Source organism: Sitophilus oryzae, unplaced genomic scaffold (genome assembly GCF_002938485.1).
Source record: "Sitophilus oryzae breed Bouriz unplaced genomic scaffold, Soryzae_2.0 scaffold_1181_pilon_pilon, whole genome shotgun sequence".
Classification (NCBI taxonomy): domain Eukaryota; kingdom Metazoa; phylum Arthropoda; class Insecta; order Coleoptera; family Curculionidae; genus Sitophilus; species Sitophilus oryzae.
Window position 1 is genome coordinate 419794 of NW_022145817.1, and position 16197 is coordinate 435990.

Genomic DNA, 16197 nt, shown 5'->3' on the forward strand with positions numbered 1-16197 from the left:
AGATTTTAACATTGCGGAGAGAAGGAAAATCACTATGGGAAATTGCAAGGCTTATCGGACGTTCAAAAAAATTGGTAGAAAATGCTTTAAAACAACAACCAGTTCGCGAAAATCGTGGAGCTAGAAAGAGAACCACACCTCATACTGATAGACAGATTGTTCGAGTTTCAAAAAACGACCGATTTAAATCATCTAGCGATATTCAACGCGAATTAAAGTTAGAAATTAATTCAAGAACAGTTCGAAGAAGGCTTCAAGCAAGTAACTTGCATGGTACAGCTGCTAGAAAAGTCCCTATGTTATCCGCTAGGAATATAAAACAAAGATTAAAGTTTGCTCATGATTACTTAAATTGGGATGGTGAACAAGGAATTAAAAAATGGCGCAATATTTTATGGAGGGATGAAACAAAATTAAATTTAATAGGTTCTGATGGTAGGCGATTTGTTAGAAGACCACCCAACCAAGAATTATTACCAAAATATACTATTAAAACTGTAAAACATGGAGGGGGTAATATAAAGATAAAAACTCGATTACATTTTTTCAGTTTTATACAGTTTTTTTCACAATATTTTGAAGTAATCACTTGTCATCTTGTCAATCAAATTTTAAATATATCCTGCTATGCGTTCCAGTTGTACCAACTTATTTCTTTGTAAAATAAAATAAACTACTTTGAAATTAAAATGACAGACACATCTATCACTGTCAAGGATCTTCTCGTTGGACAGACTATATCAATATTATTCTAGAGGTAATGCTGCTTTATGCAGAAGAAAATATGCCGTATACTTGCATATTTTTGATGACATTGCAATATTATGGTGCCATGAAGCATATCAAGAGGTACCATAATAGTACCATATACGATACCATTTCCTGGCGTTCGATTGGGCTTAACTTGGTATAGTAAGTATCTTCGGTGACATTGTAATATGATGGTACTATGATGCATCTACTATGATACATATATAATAATATTATGGTACTATATTAAGTGTACTTAATAGTACTTAATATACCATACCAGTACCATATTACGATACCGCTTTCTGACGTTCGATTGGGCTCATATTTGATTAACTTGCGTATTTTTGATGACATTGCAATATTATGGTACCATGAAGCATATCAAGGGGTACCATAATGTAGTACCATATTACGATACCATTTCCTGGCGTTCGATTGGGCCCAAATTTGATATACTTGTGTTTCTTTATAAAGATTTGTTTAATTAATAATTTTAATTTATTTTATGAATTTTAATTTAAAAAAACGTAACAATAGAAAGAAATTATTATACACCAGAAAAAGAATGGGATGCCAATTAAAGTCTGTTTGAATCTGGCAACTGTGCATTTTTAGCCGAGCTTCAAGGCCGTCGACGTGTCATCGATCTACGTCGATCCAAAACCGAAAGTTTAAAATTTCCAATTATATTCTGATTATGATATTGTCGCGCCATCTAGTATTTTATTTGTGCAATTTTAGCTCTTTCATTTCGAGTATTTTTCTGTTGCGTAGCTAGATATTCTGTGCTGTAACCCATAAAATAATTAACTAGAAAGAAGTGTCAACTCTGTGTTAAATCGTGGAAACACGATACGCCACCGAAAGCCTTCGTTGTCGTCTGGAGAACTAATTTTCCAATTGACAGGTTGACATGATGGCTTCATTTTTATTTCCGTTTCCGGTTATTTAATGGCGGGCCCTCTTTTAGTTTAAATGTATTTTATACTCTTTCTTATCATAAATAAAACAAAACAAAATTTTATTCAAACATATTTATTTGAAATATGAGACAACGTGACTAAATAAATATAAAAAATAAAGAATTGAATGATTTCTACAGCAATTACTTAATTATATGCAATTTTAACGTAAATTAGTAAGGTATAAGCATGACTTACAGTAATTTGTAAATAAATACACGTATTCACAGCCATCAGAGACAGAAAACTGGGGCAGGAACATGAAAACGGGAGCCTTATACAAAAACCTGAAAACAGAAAAACAAATTTTTTTATACTAAAATTGACAATGTAAAAATATCAACAGGTATAAAATATAAATATACTGTTTAAAAAAAGCGTCCATTATTCCCAAAGAGACCTGGCTTATAAATCAAAAAGAAGCAAAAAGAGACTTTTAGTCGGATAACATAATCAGATTATCAGTCCGATTTATTGCATTACTGACAATAAATGGCACATACTGGAGATAACTAATGTTGGCTATAGTTAAAAATGATCTTACCTTGCTGTAAATTATTTCCATTTTCAAAAAAATGGCCGATCAAAGAGATTACACCATTTTTTTGCATCTAAAAATGTAAAAACAGTGTTTATTTACTACTTATTTTTCATATACATAGGACATACCTACTACTGCAGAAACGTCATTTTCTCCAGGATTCTTCATGTAATATATATTTTATATACTTTATTACCTTTATATTTATAAATTTCAGCCGAAATATTAAATTGAACTTCCAAAACGAAACTAAACGGAGTGAAATTTTAATTGTTAAAATGGCGTCGAATATTTTCTAATTTGTTCTAGAACAAATCTGAAGTTGTCTCTGAAACTGAAATCTGTCAATTCTAAACTGTGAAGTTAGGCAATAGTTAGACAGAAACATTGCTGTCCTTGTCTAGGCGGCCATACTTGTCGTCAGGAGAATGACAGGAATGACACTAATGACTGTTTCCAATTTTCCTATTTCACTGTCACCCCCCTGCTGTAACCCTCAATCTGACAAACGAAAAGTGGAGAATAGCATTTGAGTACAAAACGTACTACTATGGCGCTAGCATATACGTATTACTTTTTACAAATATACTCAGGGTTCCCTATTTAACCCCGTGTGCAATTTCTGTGCCGTAAGAAAAAGACAACATAACCCAGCTCCATATTAAAACTGCATAAGTCTATTTCACCCGGATATGGATTGAACTGCGATTGCGCCAAACTCCGATTGATTGTTGTTTTAGTTCTGTTTGGATTACTTTTTATTTGTGCGCGTAAAAGAGTGATTTTGTTTGGTTTATTGTTTCCAACTATTTTTTGATATTTTTCCAACTCATGATAATGTGTTATAAATAATAAAAATATAAATAAAATTGAAGGTTAGGGGAAATGTCAGTCAACCACTTCCCTTTAAAAACATCGACCAATGAAAACTTCTTCAGGTGAGGCATGCTCAGTTAAATGAATATCCGGGTGAAATAGACTTATGCAGAATTCCATATTGTTCTTTCACTGTTTGGGCTTCACTTTTTGGAGATTAGGCTGAGTATATTTGTAAAAAGTAATACGTATATGGGCGCTAGCACTCGCCCAAACCAAACCGCTCTCGCCATCTAGCGGCAGCTGTAACAATTACAGATCGTGCCGCCAAAAATAAAACCAGAGGCCTTGCTTGCTTCGTCTACGTTACCGTAGATGGAGCTGAAGGCTTGGTAGGGTTTATATAAATAAACAAAATACAAGAACCAAAAAATTAATTTTTTGTTTATTTTACAAACATGCTTGCTTCGTCTACGTTACCGTAGATGGAGCTGAAGGCGTGGTAGGGTTTATATAAATAAACAAAATACAAGAACCAAAAAATTAATTTTTTGTTTATTTATATAAACCCTACCAAGCCTTCAGCTCCATCTACGGTAACGTAGATGAAGCAAGCATGTTTGTTCAGTAGGCCGCTTGTTTTATTTTTGGCGGTACGATCTGTAATTGTTACAGCTGCCGCTATATGGCCGCTATACGGCTAGCATTCGCCACAGTAGTACGTTTTGTACTCAAATGCTATTCTCTGCTTTTTGTTTGTCAGATTGAAGGTTACAGCCTTTGAATAAAGGAAGGAGCATATCAAAAATCTTAGGTCCACCACGATGGGACTCAAATGTGGCAGACTTAAATTCCGGTTTACCAGTGCCGTTCTAATTTTATTTAAAAATGTAAAACTATGATGTAGGGTTAAATTTCTACAAAATAATAAAAACAACTTAAAATAACTGGAACTGGCAGTTAGATGTACTATATGACCGATCAAGTCACCTTTTAAGCTTTTTTTTCGATGGTATGGTACAAATATTACTGAAGGTGTAAATATCACACAATAAAAAAAAACGTCAGAGGTGACGTGAAGAAGATAGCTGTCATTTTATAAGTAAAGTTATATAGGGTGTTATCGATCGTCATTTCTAAATCAACTGGGCGCAAGTTTTTTCGATCAAACGGTATAATTACAATCAAAAGTTATTTATGCTGATTTAGATTTTTTTCAGAAAGTAGTATTTTTTTTCTTTAATTTCATTGTGTTCAGAAAATTGGACTTGAGATGGAAATCAAGTCGAATTTTCTTCACTTCTTCAACTTTTTCGAGCTCTATTTCCAACTGTCTTTTTCGAACGTTTTAGATTAACCTACTGCTTTGTTACTTTTTTGACAACAAATATCTGATATTTTTTAAGGATTCGATTCGATGAGGAAACCAACGAAAAACAACGAAAATATCTTCAACAAACCATAAAAAGTAAACAATAAACTGAGAAAATTGAAGTTATTTTACATTAGTAGACCACAGATAAGGAAATAGGTCAAGGCTGACGCGCCCATCATTTCTATATCAGCAGAGAGGGGTGTCTCACTATAGGAATTACATGTACATTTTCTTGGCAGTCGCTGGCAGTCTTATGGCAGTCACCTATAATAATTACATGGCAGTCATAGGCAGTCTTCTTCATAGTCATTGGCAGTCGCTTAGCAGTGGAAGGATATTTTGGCAGTACGTGTACATTTTCTACCCGAGTGAGACACCCCTCGATCAGCAGTTAAGTGGCAAGAATCCTAATATACTTTTATTATACACCTATACTGCAAGAAATTTGTTTTCTATTTTATACAAATATAAACATATATTAAAAGACTTACAACGAACATTATTATCCCATTACAGTAAACAACTTCATTTATACGGTTTACCCAAAATACACAAAGAGGCTAACCTTTTAGACCGATAGTCAGTAGTATAAATTCTCCATACCATCCGTTTTTTAAATTTTTTACTAGACATATTAGAAATAGATATAATAAATTAATAGAATCCGATTGCAAATAACACCGATTCATACATTAAAAACACACCACACCAGAAAAAATTTCAAAAATTAATATAACACCAACAGTTTAATGGTTAGTTTTGACGTTGTTAGTCTTTTCACTAATGTACCGGTAGAAAAATCACTTAAAATAGTTAGGGATAGGTTAGAATAAGATCAAAATTTAAAAGATAGAACAACATTAAACCTAGATAGTAATTTGAAATTGTTGTCTCTCCTTTGCTAAGTAATATTTTTATGGAAGATTTTGAACATAATACAATAAATAGTTTTTCAAAAAAGCCTATGACGGCGTTGTGTTGATGATATTTTTGCAATATGGCAACATAACGTTTCTGAAATAGACATTTTTTTGGATTATATAGATTCTCGCGAACCTACCATAAAATTTACTTTAGAAGTAGCGAGAGGTAATCGTTTGCGTTTTCTTGATGTTTTAGTGTTAAAGTTTAAAAGTAGACTAATTTTAGATGTTTACAGAAAACCCACAAATACAGACGGATACTTAAATTTTATATCTAATCACAGTATAAGTGTAAAAAAAAGGAGTTATTAAAAGTTTATATGATAGGGCAAAAATAATATTATGTTCAGACGACAATTCGCGATTATAATCAGAGGTATAAAACACATAACAGAGATATAAACCACATAAAAAATACATTAATAAAAACGACTATCCACTATCTTTTATTGACAAAACATTAAACGAAATACAACCCCAAATCATAGACCAAATGATAACAATACACAATATACAGGGTGCTACAAATTCGAAGTACGAGCATTGGTATCTCGGTAACCGTAATAGATACGAACATGGTTAAATTAGGGCAAAGTTGCGCTTTAAGATGTTCACCAAGATGCCATCAAAACAGATTTAAAAATTTCAAGGATTTCTGAGTTTTTTTGCAAAAAACGGATTTTTTTAAAAATCTTAAATGTTCGAATTAAAGAACATAAAGATTATTTAAAAAAGGGATATTTTCACAAATCTAGGATTTGTCAGCGTTCATGGGACACAGGGCGCAGAATAAATTTTAACAACGCCAAAATTATAATAAAAGAAGCGATAGCTTCTAAAAGAAAAATAAAAGAGGTTTTTTTAATACAATCTAATAAAAATAAATGTATTGCTCATCCATCTGTAGATGTTAGTATGGCAATCGCTTCTTTGATTTTAAAGAACATAACATAAATAAACATAAAATACGTAAAAATTAAAAATAAATTTAAAATAATCATACAGAAAGTTTGAGGCTTTTTGTTTTTGCCTTTTTAAGTAATTGTTATCAGGTAGTAATTGTTAATTTTAAAGTTTTAACTTGATATAATGTCATTTTAACAGAACGTCAACGGTTATTGTAGACGTATCTGTTTAAAAAAAAACTAAAGTGTACTCGAATAGTTGCATTTAAATATTTTAAATAGTTTTTTCTTTATTCTTTGTATTTTTTTGCTTCCGACGACGGAAAGAGATAGACTTTCCGAAACGTTAAGCATTATCTTGTTGGGCAAATTTGGTTTATCAGTAAACTTAACTGCTGGCAAGTAGTTTCTGTTGGATTAACGCAGCAGTGTTTACAAAAAATAAATATTTTATTTTGTAGATTTTCTTGCAGTGGCGAAATACTCATATATGATTTTTTGGGGAAAAGTGTTATATTACTATTAATTATCCTTAAAAGAACTCCACAACACTAAAAGTATGAAAAAATGTGTTATTTAAAATAATTTTTTAAACCGACTTTTAATTCAGCGAAATATATATTTATGTTAGGTAGCTTAATCACTTTAAACATTATTAGTAGTGATGGGATAACTCGAGCGAAAATTCGCTCGAGTACTCGATTATTGAAATTATCGACATCGCTCGATTATGAACGAGCGATGCAAGTGACGAGTACCAAGCGACGAACGCAAGCGGTCCTAGAATGAAATAAATTGAAATCCGATTTTAATGTTACCTACTCGATAAAAAGCCGAGCGAAATGTCGATTTTTGTTAAAGATTGCTCTAATACAAGGCATTTACATAAAAATTTCATTTAATAAAGGTTCATTTAATAAAAACCAAACTAAACAAAGGCAAAACATGTTTCTTCACCCGTGCCTTTTTGATACAAATAACTGTGGAGTAAGAGTTTCTGTTTCCCTGTTCACTGATTACAAAGACGACTTCCATTCTACGTGTTTATGCCGGATAATGATAGGCACAATAAATTCAGGGAGATTCTCAAATTTTGTACTTTTTGAAGATGTTCGATAGTTTGTTTATTTCAGCAACCACGGAAAAATAAATTATATATTCTAAAGGCACTTCTCTGTGTAGAATGCAATGGCGTAGTCAGATCGTGGATATAAGTTTAAATAAAGTCCATAAACTAATGTCGATTTTGAAAATAACTACTAAGTGTCACTAGAAAATTGCCACGGCGACACCAGCCATCTTGATTACAATTTTATTGAAAAATTGTTTTTTATTCAAAATCTGAGCCGGATAGGTATAGGAAACCCTAATATAGTTTGCAAGAGCATTTAAATCTGCTTCGACTTATTTTAAAATATACATAGTGTTCCATTTGAAATAACAAAGTTTTTATGTAAAATAAATATTTAAAATAGACCAGCAATTTTTGATACCCCTGTATACATTTTAGGAAGTAATCAAATTTTTTAGTAAAGTTTATTTCTCTGGCTTAAAAGTCAGCACAAGAATTAATTCTGAAAAGTAAAGTATAGGGTGTTGACAAACTTTATTATAGCATGTATGTATATTTAAACATCTTTAAATATCTCAAAAACCGAAGGTTTTAAACCTATTAAACCTTTATAATAAATGCCTTATTTTATGCCCAAGAATCCAAAAATAAAATAAAATACCGGGTGTTCCATAAGAAAAAGGATCAATTTGGTATAGATCTTAGTTCTGCCACACCATGTACATTTGAAAATAATTTTAAATTATGCACATTGTCTTCCCACATATACCCATAAAATATTTTGCTTCTACATCTTTCCGTTTTTGTATAATCAACCGAAGCGAATGAGGTGCGCCACCCTGTATACAGTACGGCTTACAAACCTATAAATGCTATCCTTCTGGGGATTAAAAAAAAACAAATATTTAATACTTTACTATCAGAATATTAACGAAAATAAAATAAAAAAGTTATACCCCGAACTGGTCTCTAACTTGGACTCCTCGCTTCAAAGGCGGAACCTCTGCGCGCCGCGCTATGGAGACTTGCTCGATTTATATTCAGTACTAGAATTTAACGGACTAAATAAAAAAAAAATATAGGATCTTTTTCCGATGCGAATTGTGGACGCAACGACTATTGGCATCCAGCACGTTGTTCCAGAGAGCATAGCAAAAGATATATTAGAGCCAGCTTTCTTAAAATTCTCTCTAAAACGAAAACGTTGCTAGCTCTAAGGATTTAAGTAATTTTATAATAAACGGAAGTAAATGTATTTTTATCTCCATGTCTGTTACCCAGCCGGTTGAAAATAATGTCTAAACCTTTGTGGCAGGTTCATTTCTTGAAAATAATTCGCTACCAGAAAGTATTAATTAAAAAAAGTACTTGTATTCAAGAAATCCAATCGGCAGCTTTATAGGCTTGGTGCATTCTCCGCCGGTGCTGCCACCGCCCGGGAATATCGTAAATAACGAACAAATATAAATACACGGGCTTAAATGGCGAGTAAACGAAAAAATTAGTATATAAATATTCTAAAAGTGCTAGAAAGTATAATTTGTAGAAATTCTAAACAAAAAAATAAAAAGATAAATATTTTGATATCTTCAGAAGGTCTAACTTGCATTATAATTTATTATTCCAGTTAAAAAAAAATTAGATGAGATCAACTACGGTAGCGAGCATAGTTTTATCACCGATTTGGCTAGTGGGGCATAATTGGAGCTATTTCGCCTATAACGAAATTTTTTAAAGGTACATTATTATAATTTTAGAAGATGTTCATAAAACATTTAATCACTAGTTGGTTAAAAAAGTATACCATTAATATTGCAAATTATATTGCATCCTCTCATAGTATATGTCTATTTAACTTTTTGATTATGCAACGAGCATGCAACTGTTTACTCTCTTGTTTCGTCGAACTGCTTGAATCCATTTTTGCTATTGATCAAATCGGTGTAAGAAATTATGAAGCTATAAAATATTGTTTCGGGAGCGTTGAATATCCGGGAAAGTTGAGTTATTGAATGTTATTGCACCTAACAACGCCATAATTACGCTCTCCTTTACACGTTAACATTTTTTTGAGCAATTTTATTAACATTTGAAATTGTCGCAACACAACAAGACGCCTAGTTCGAATTCTTTTTCACTTACTTTTTAGTACCCGAAACAGCGTTACATCACACAAACCTCGTACCGAGTGTTTATAGTCTCAATAACTGCACTAGCAAAAAACTAAAATACTTAAATATTATGACAAAACCCCGATTTCAATATTATTTTAATACGATCGACATGACGGCGGCGTGAACTATGTGTTGATCATTTCTGATTTCGACCGTAGAGTGCGCTGCGGTCGGAATTTGTTGAAATCAACTGAAATGTACAAAGCCTATACAGATTGAATATATGACTTTCCTTAGCCCATAATTCAAATTTCAACTTTAAAAAAGCTAAATTCATGATTTTACTAATGCTTATTCAAGATCATATTTTTGTCAATTTTACGTGTCTTATTTGTTGGCTCGAAAATATGTACCTATATAATTATTTAATATAAATTTTTGGACACTCTGTATAAAGTAGTATAATTACTAGATTTAAACGGCAATAACTTGTTCAATTTAAATGGAACACCCTGTATATTTTACGTGAATCAGATGCACAATTTAATTGTCTATCAAATTGTATTATACCATCTTTTACCTATCTCTTCAAGTTTTCGTAGAAAATGCATTTTCGAATAATTTAGACCTCATTTATTACTATACCCATGGAATATTGACATTTTAGATATATATATATATATATAGAACATATTATATACAAAATGTACAGGTGGTAAAAATAATAATATTGCAAGTCCATTTGTTTACAAAAAGAAAACTATTTACATTTTTGTAAAAGAGTATACCAATTAAATATACCACCATTATTTCCGCCCAAAAATTAGTTAATTACATACTTAATTTTTTTAATTAATAAATTATTCTACATAAATGTGGATTTATTAAAGCATTCGTCAAAATAAGAAATAAAATTTATAAGGTATTACTTTTTGCCACACTGTCTAATACACATACAAAATTCAGTTTTTTAGTATTTGGGGCAATTATTATTAATCAACGTAAACAGTCAATTAATGTAGGTTGAATACTGGGATCATATTAATTGGACCTCTTCAACAAAAAATATTTAATCCAATCGTACTCTCTGTAACACAATTTGATAGACAATTAAATAATAGTGTTCTACTTAAATTAAAGAAAAGGTTATTGCCGTTTAAAGCTAGTAATTATTTAAAATACATTTTTAGACACTCTGTATAAGGTAGTATTTTGTTTATTATTGCAACACAATATACGATCAATAAACTGAACAATAAACTTCAGTAAATATTTAGTAATAAACCTTTGATACCTTTGGAGAAACGAAGCCTTAAAATTTTGAGATGGCTTCAGTCACCCGAAAGTGCAGTCGCCCGACTCCCCAATTGACCCGAAAGTGTAGTCGTCCGAATTCGTAACTGACCCGACTGAGCAGTTGAGATGTATCCGACAGTTTAGTGATGGGTCGTTTAATCGTTGTTGCAGACCGAATCGATCGACTTATAATTTGTAATACGATAGAAGAACTTTTTTGCTAGTTATAATTTTTGAATGTTTTGCAACACTAAATAATATCAAATATTTTTTTTTTACTTTTTAATATATATGTATTAAAGTGGAATAATAATTATATTCGAAAAATTGAAACTTGAAAAAAATGAATAAGGTAAAACGTAAAATGAATAGGTTCATATATTTCAACATTTGTCAAAATTTGAGCTACTTGAGAAAAAAGGATGCAAAACTATGGGCTGTCCAATGCAACGGGAGGATCCCTGACAGTTGTGTTTTCTATTTTAATTCATACACAAATTTCATTGATTGTCATTTTTTGGATTTCCAATGTCGAAATCTTCCCTTAGTCGCTGAAGGGACTTTATTAGACATCATTTATGAATGGATTTTACAAAGTTCTACTCTCAATCCTTCGTAAATAGGCTACGAAAATGAACGGGGGTGATAAAGTTTATTGTGGATATTGTTTTGTAGAATATGATGGCGTAAAACTTGGTATTAATGTGGATAGTTTTCGATTTGATTTAATCAAACACGTTTTTTGTTGTTTTTTAAAATTACGCCATTTATGGGGTAAAATGATGAGGCAAAATGTATAAGTAAATTAACGTATAGGTATATATGAAAAAAATCACTCGATTAAATGCTCTTCGCTAACGAAGATATAAATAATTCTAAAATTATTCAACCATGTATATCTTCTGTTTTTTTTTCAGGGTGGCGCCTCTTAAATAAATTATTGTCATGTTTTATTTTGATTTAAAGTAGATTGAATATTTTAACTACACATTGCTATTCCGGGTAAATTCTAATTTAGTTAGCTTTTATTGAGATTTAAAAATTTTTGTTCATTTTTAGGAAATGTTGAATATGTCATAAACTTTTTTTAACCTCAATTTTAGTTATATGCTTATCATAAAACAACATAAAATTAACATTTATTTTTTTCATAGAATCCGAAAATCAATTAATATATTATAGAATATAAAAATCTATATATTTTTAAAAATGCTCTAAATTAACCTACATATGCTCACAAAATAATTAATTTCAATACAATGTAGAATGTTTAGAAGGGGAGTTAATCACCGCGACCTTATACAGATCTATTGTATGTAATTTCAATACAAACTATCGTTCTCCTTGGAGCCTGTGTCGTATGAGACGCCACCCTGTATAAACAAGGATTTTACTGATATACCAAAGATTTGGTATTCTTATTATTCTTCTTATTATTTATTATCTTAATAAATTATTAAAAATCATGTTTTTTGGCAAAGATTACAATACACATTTAGATGTTTAAAAAAAATCAATTACAATTTTTTCTCTTAATCGAAAATGTTAAAAATGACGAAAAGAATACCGTGAAAGTTTGAGCTCTTAATATTAATATTAAGAGATTCCAGCAGCGAAAATTTCCATTTTCCATTTGATTAACATGGGATTTTTTCCCAACTTTGGAAGTTTTTTACTCTTTAACGAGTTTTCATACTGGGTCGAAACATATATTGTTGTAGAGAATTCAACGCTCTATATAAAATCACTAGCGTGTACCAACGACTTCGTTCGCGTCGAATTAATCATTTGTAATGGTCATGATAAAGCAAAGCAAGAATTTCCATTAACATACAAACTGGATAAAATTTTCTCACATTTATGTCAGCATGAGGAAAAACAATATGGCGATATTATTATTGTATAACTTGGTAATATTTGAGGGGTAGTTTCATCTCGTTGGAATTTGACTTTCGAAAAACCCGTTTGCCAAAAAAAAACTTTTTACGTTCAAGCAGTTTAAGCAGAATAGTGGTTAAGAAATTACCCAACTTTTTGGAAAACCCTGTATGATTTTTTAAAAAATTTCAAAATATGTAAAAAAAACAAATAAATTATGCTTGTCCAAGCGTTTTCCCGAAAGACTAACAAATATTGTAATATTTGAGGGGCGTTTTCACCCTCTTGGAATTTGAGATTCGAGAAACCCCTCCTTATCGAACCTCTACACCCCGTTTACCAAAAATCAGCTTTAAACGTCAAGCAGTTTAAGCAGAATCGTGATTACTCAATGATCATATTTTATGAAACACCCTGTATAAGTTTATAAAAAATCTTAAAATATGTAAAACAACAAAATAAAATATACGTGGTTAAGAGTTTTTCTGAAAAACTCACCAGTTTTTAAATAAAAAATATTTTAATATTTGAGGGATAGTTTCACCCCCTTAAAATTCGAGTTTCGGAAAATCCCTTCTTATCGAATCTCTACATCCTAAAGTCAATCTGTTTTCCAAAAATCAGCTTTTTACGTCAAGCGCTTTAAGCAGGATCGTGATTAATCAATGACCAGATTTTTCGAAACACCTTGCATAAATTTTTAAAAAATCTTAAAATATGTAAAAAAACAAAATAAAATATACGTGTTTAAGCGTTTTTTCGGAAACTTGACCGTTTTTTAAATAAAAAATATCGTAATATTTGAGGGCGGTTTCACCCTCTTGGAACAGGAATTTCGAAAAATCCCTTCTTATCGAACCTCTACACTCTACAATAAACCTGTATGCCAAAATTGAGCTTCTTACGTTAAGTGGTTTGAGCAGGATCGTGATTAGTCAGTATGTCAGTCACTTAAGGATTTTATATATTAGTATAGATGGGAAATTTTCATAGGACATTTTTTGTGTAGTCTCATTCTCTAAAATTTTTGATATTTGGTACATATTTTACAAAAAAACTTTTCTTGTCTTAGTGGATAATAGTGGCTTTTCATATTCTTCTTATGGTTGTATTCATTACTATTACGATTTTATGTAACGTGGCGACGATAAGCGAAAACACCATAGCGATGGCCAAATATTACGAAACACTCTATTTTAAATTATACTTCGTTAATAGTTCATTTATAATAACTAAGTTAAAATTCATTATGTGATTCAGTGAATAATATTTTCGAGTTATTTTGTATGATTTATAAGAAATAATTTTTTTAAGTCTTTGTGTGAGACCTAATTGATTTGTAGCGCTGGATGTTTACGTTGTGTAATCCGATCTGGTAGATAAAAAATATATTGATGGATATTCATTTCTCCCGAGATAACACTTTTTTAAACGGTTACTTTTTCGGATTAGAAAAATCTATCTAAATCTAATAATATATAGAGTCGTGATAAAATTTTTAATTATTGGTATTTTTAAAAAATCAAATAGTACATCTTACAGAACTTTTGGGGTGCTATTCAGAACTCTAACCAGAACTGTTTTTCAACATTGCTTTACCTTCGTTAAGTCGATTTTTATACCTATCTATAGAGTGGGGCATCAATAAAATTTTTAATTATTGGTATTTTTAAAAAATCAAATAGTACATCTTATAAAAATTTTGTGGTGCTATTCAGAACTCTATTCAGAACTATTCTTTAAATCATTTTTTACCTAGAAAATCGATTTAAACTGCGCAGGCTGCCATTTTATTTTTGTTCATAACTTGGTTAATACAATAGAACTATTTTTATCAATAGTCAGGAACTATAGAACTTGTTCTAGAATATATTTCCACTATCAGAACTGTTCCAGAATAAAAAAGGGTACTACGTGAAGTTGGCACCCCCCTGTCATATCTCCCGAAAAAAACCAGAACTATTTTTCTAACTTATCAAGAACTATAGGACTATTGTAAATCTATCCAGAACTCTCAAATTCCAGTTCATTTTTTGAAAAAGGGTGCCAACTTCACACGAGTTACTTTTTCGGATTAGAAATTAAAATACTTATTATTCCTCAATCTTATTTAAGAAGAAATATTTTATCTAATATTAAGCGGTTATTATTAGCAATTTGCTTTACTAATTTTATTATTTTATTATCAGGATTTGCCACTAAATTTCCGTTCCAAAAATATCATAATGTCGTATACTATACCGAGTGGTTTTTAAAATATAACCCGCTTAAAATTCTAAATTCCAACAATTTTATTTTTTTAATAGAAACTATAGAAAGTACTGTATAATAGTGTCCTCTGCAAAATTCGGTTTACCATCAATTACAATCTTATTTGATATATACAGGGCGAGTCCAAACTAAATGTATTTTTCACCACTATTTTAAATACAACACCCTGTATTTTGTATCATAATCGAACAAGGTTGTGTTTAATCTTTTTGTTTTATTATAAGCACTTCCTATACCTAAAATCGATATTTAATGAAAAAATTGTATTAATAAAATATTTAACTAAAATCTTATTTTACGATGAAGCTACCTTTAAAAGTAATATTAGTAAATAGAGGTAATGTGCCATTCTCCAGAAAGCAAAGTCTGAAAAACTTGAAAAGAATCCAACTAGATGGAAAGGAAATACTGCCATCACAGAAAGTTAAATATCTGGGAATAACCCTGGACAGTAAACTCCTGTGGAACAGGCATATTAAGAACACTACCAGCAAAGCCACCAAGGCTCTCATGATATGCAGAAGACTGGCCTGAAATAGATGGGGCTGCTCCCCTAACATTTTGCGCTGGATGTATACCATGATAGTAAGACCCATGATTACTTATGGAGCAGTTGCCTGGTACACAAAACTAGAGCAACGGACGGCAAGGCTAAACCTGTGCAAAGTCCAGAGACTAGCATGCGTTTGCATCATAGGAGCCATGAGAACCTGTCCAACAGCAGCAATGGAGGTCATTCTAGATCTAACACCACTGCACATTGTCATTGGTAGACATGCCAATGCGACAATGATTAGAATGGTCACTAACGGAATTAGTACTGGGAGAATTGTCAGATCAGGGGCTTGGAACACCCTCAAAAAGAAAATACCACTCCTGCAACTCCCAATATGCTAAGAACGTACAACTTTGAGAAACATCTCAATGTAGTATTGAGCAATAAAAAGGATTGGAAGAGCGAAACGTCTGCCCAGCATTTAAAAAACCATACCATAACTTAGTATACTGATGCTTCCAAAACCAATACGGGAACAGGGATCGGAGTATTTGAGTCGAGAACTAAATACTCCGAACCAATGGGCACTTACCCTAGTATCCTACAGGCAGAAATCTACGCTATCGAAAGATGCGTACAACTTATCTTAGATAGGAACTATCGGAAACAAGAAATAGCTATCTTATCTGATAGTCAAGCAGCATTAAAAGCGATCAACTCAGATCAATCAATTCGAAATTGGCCAAAGAATGCATAGAGACGCTGAATAAATTAGGCAAAGAAAACAAAGTCCTT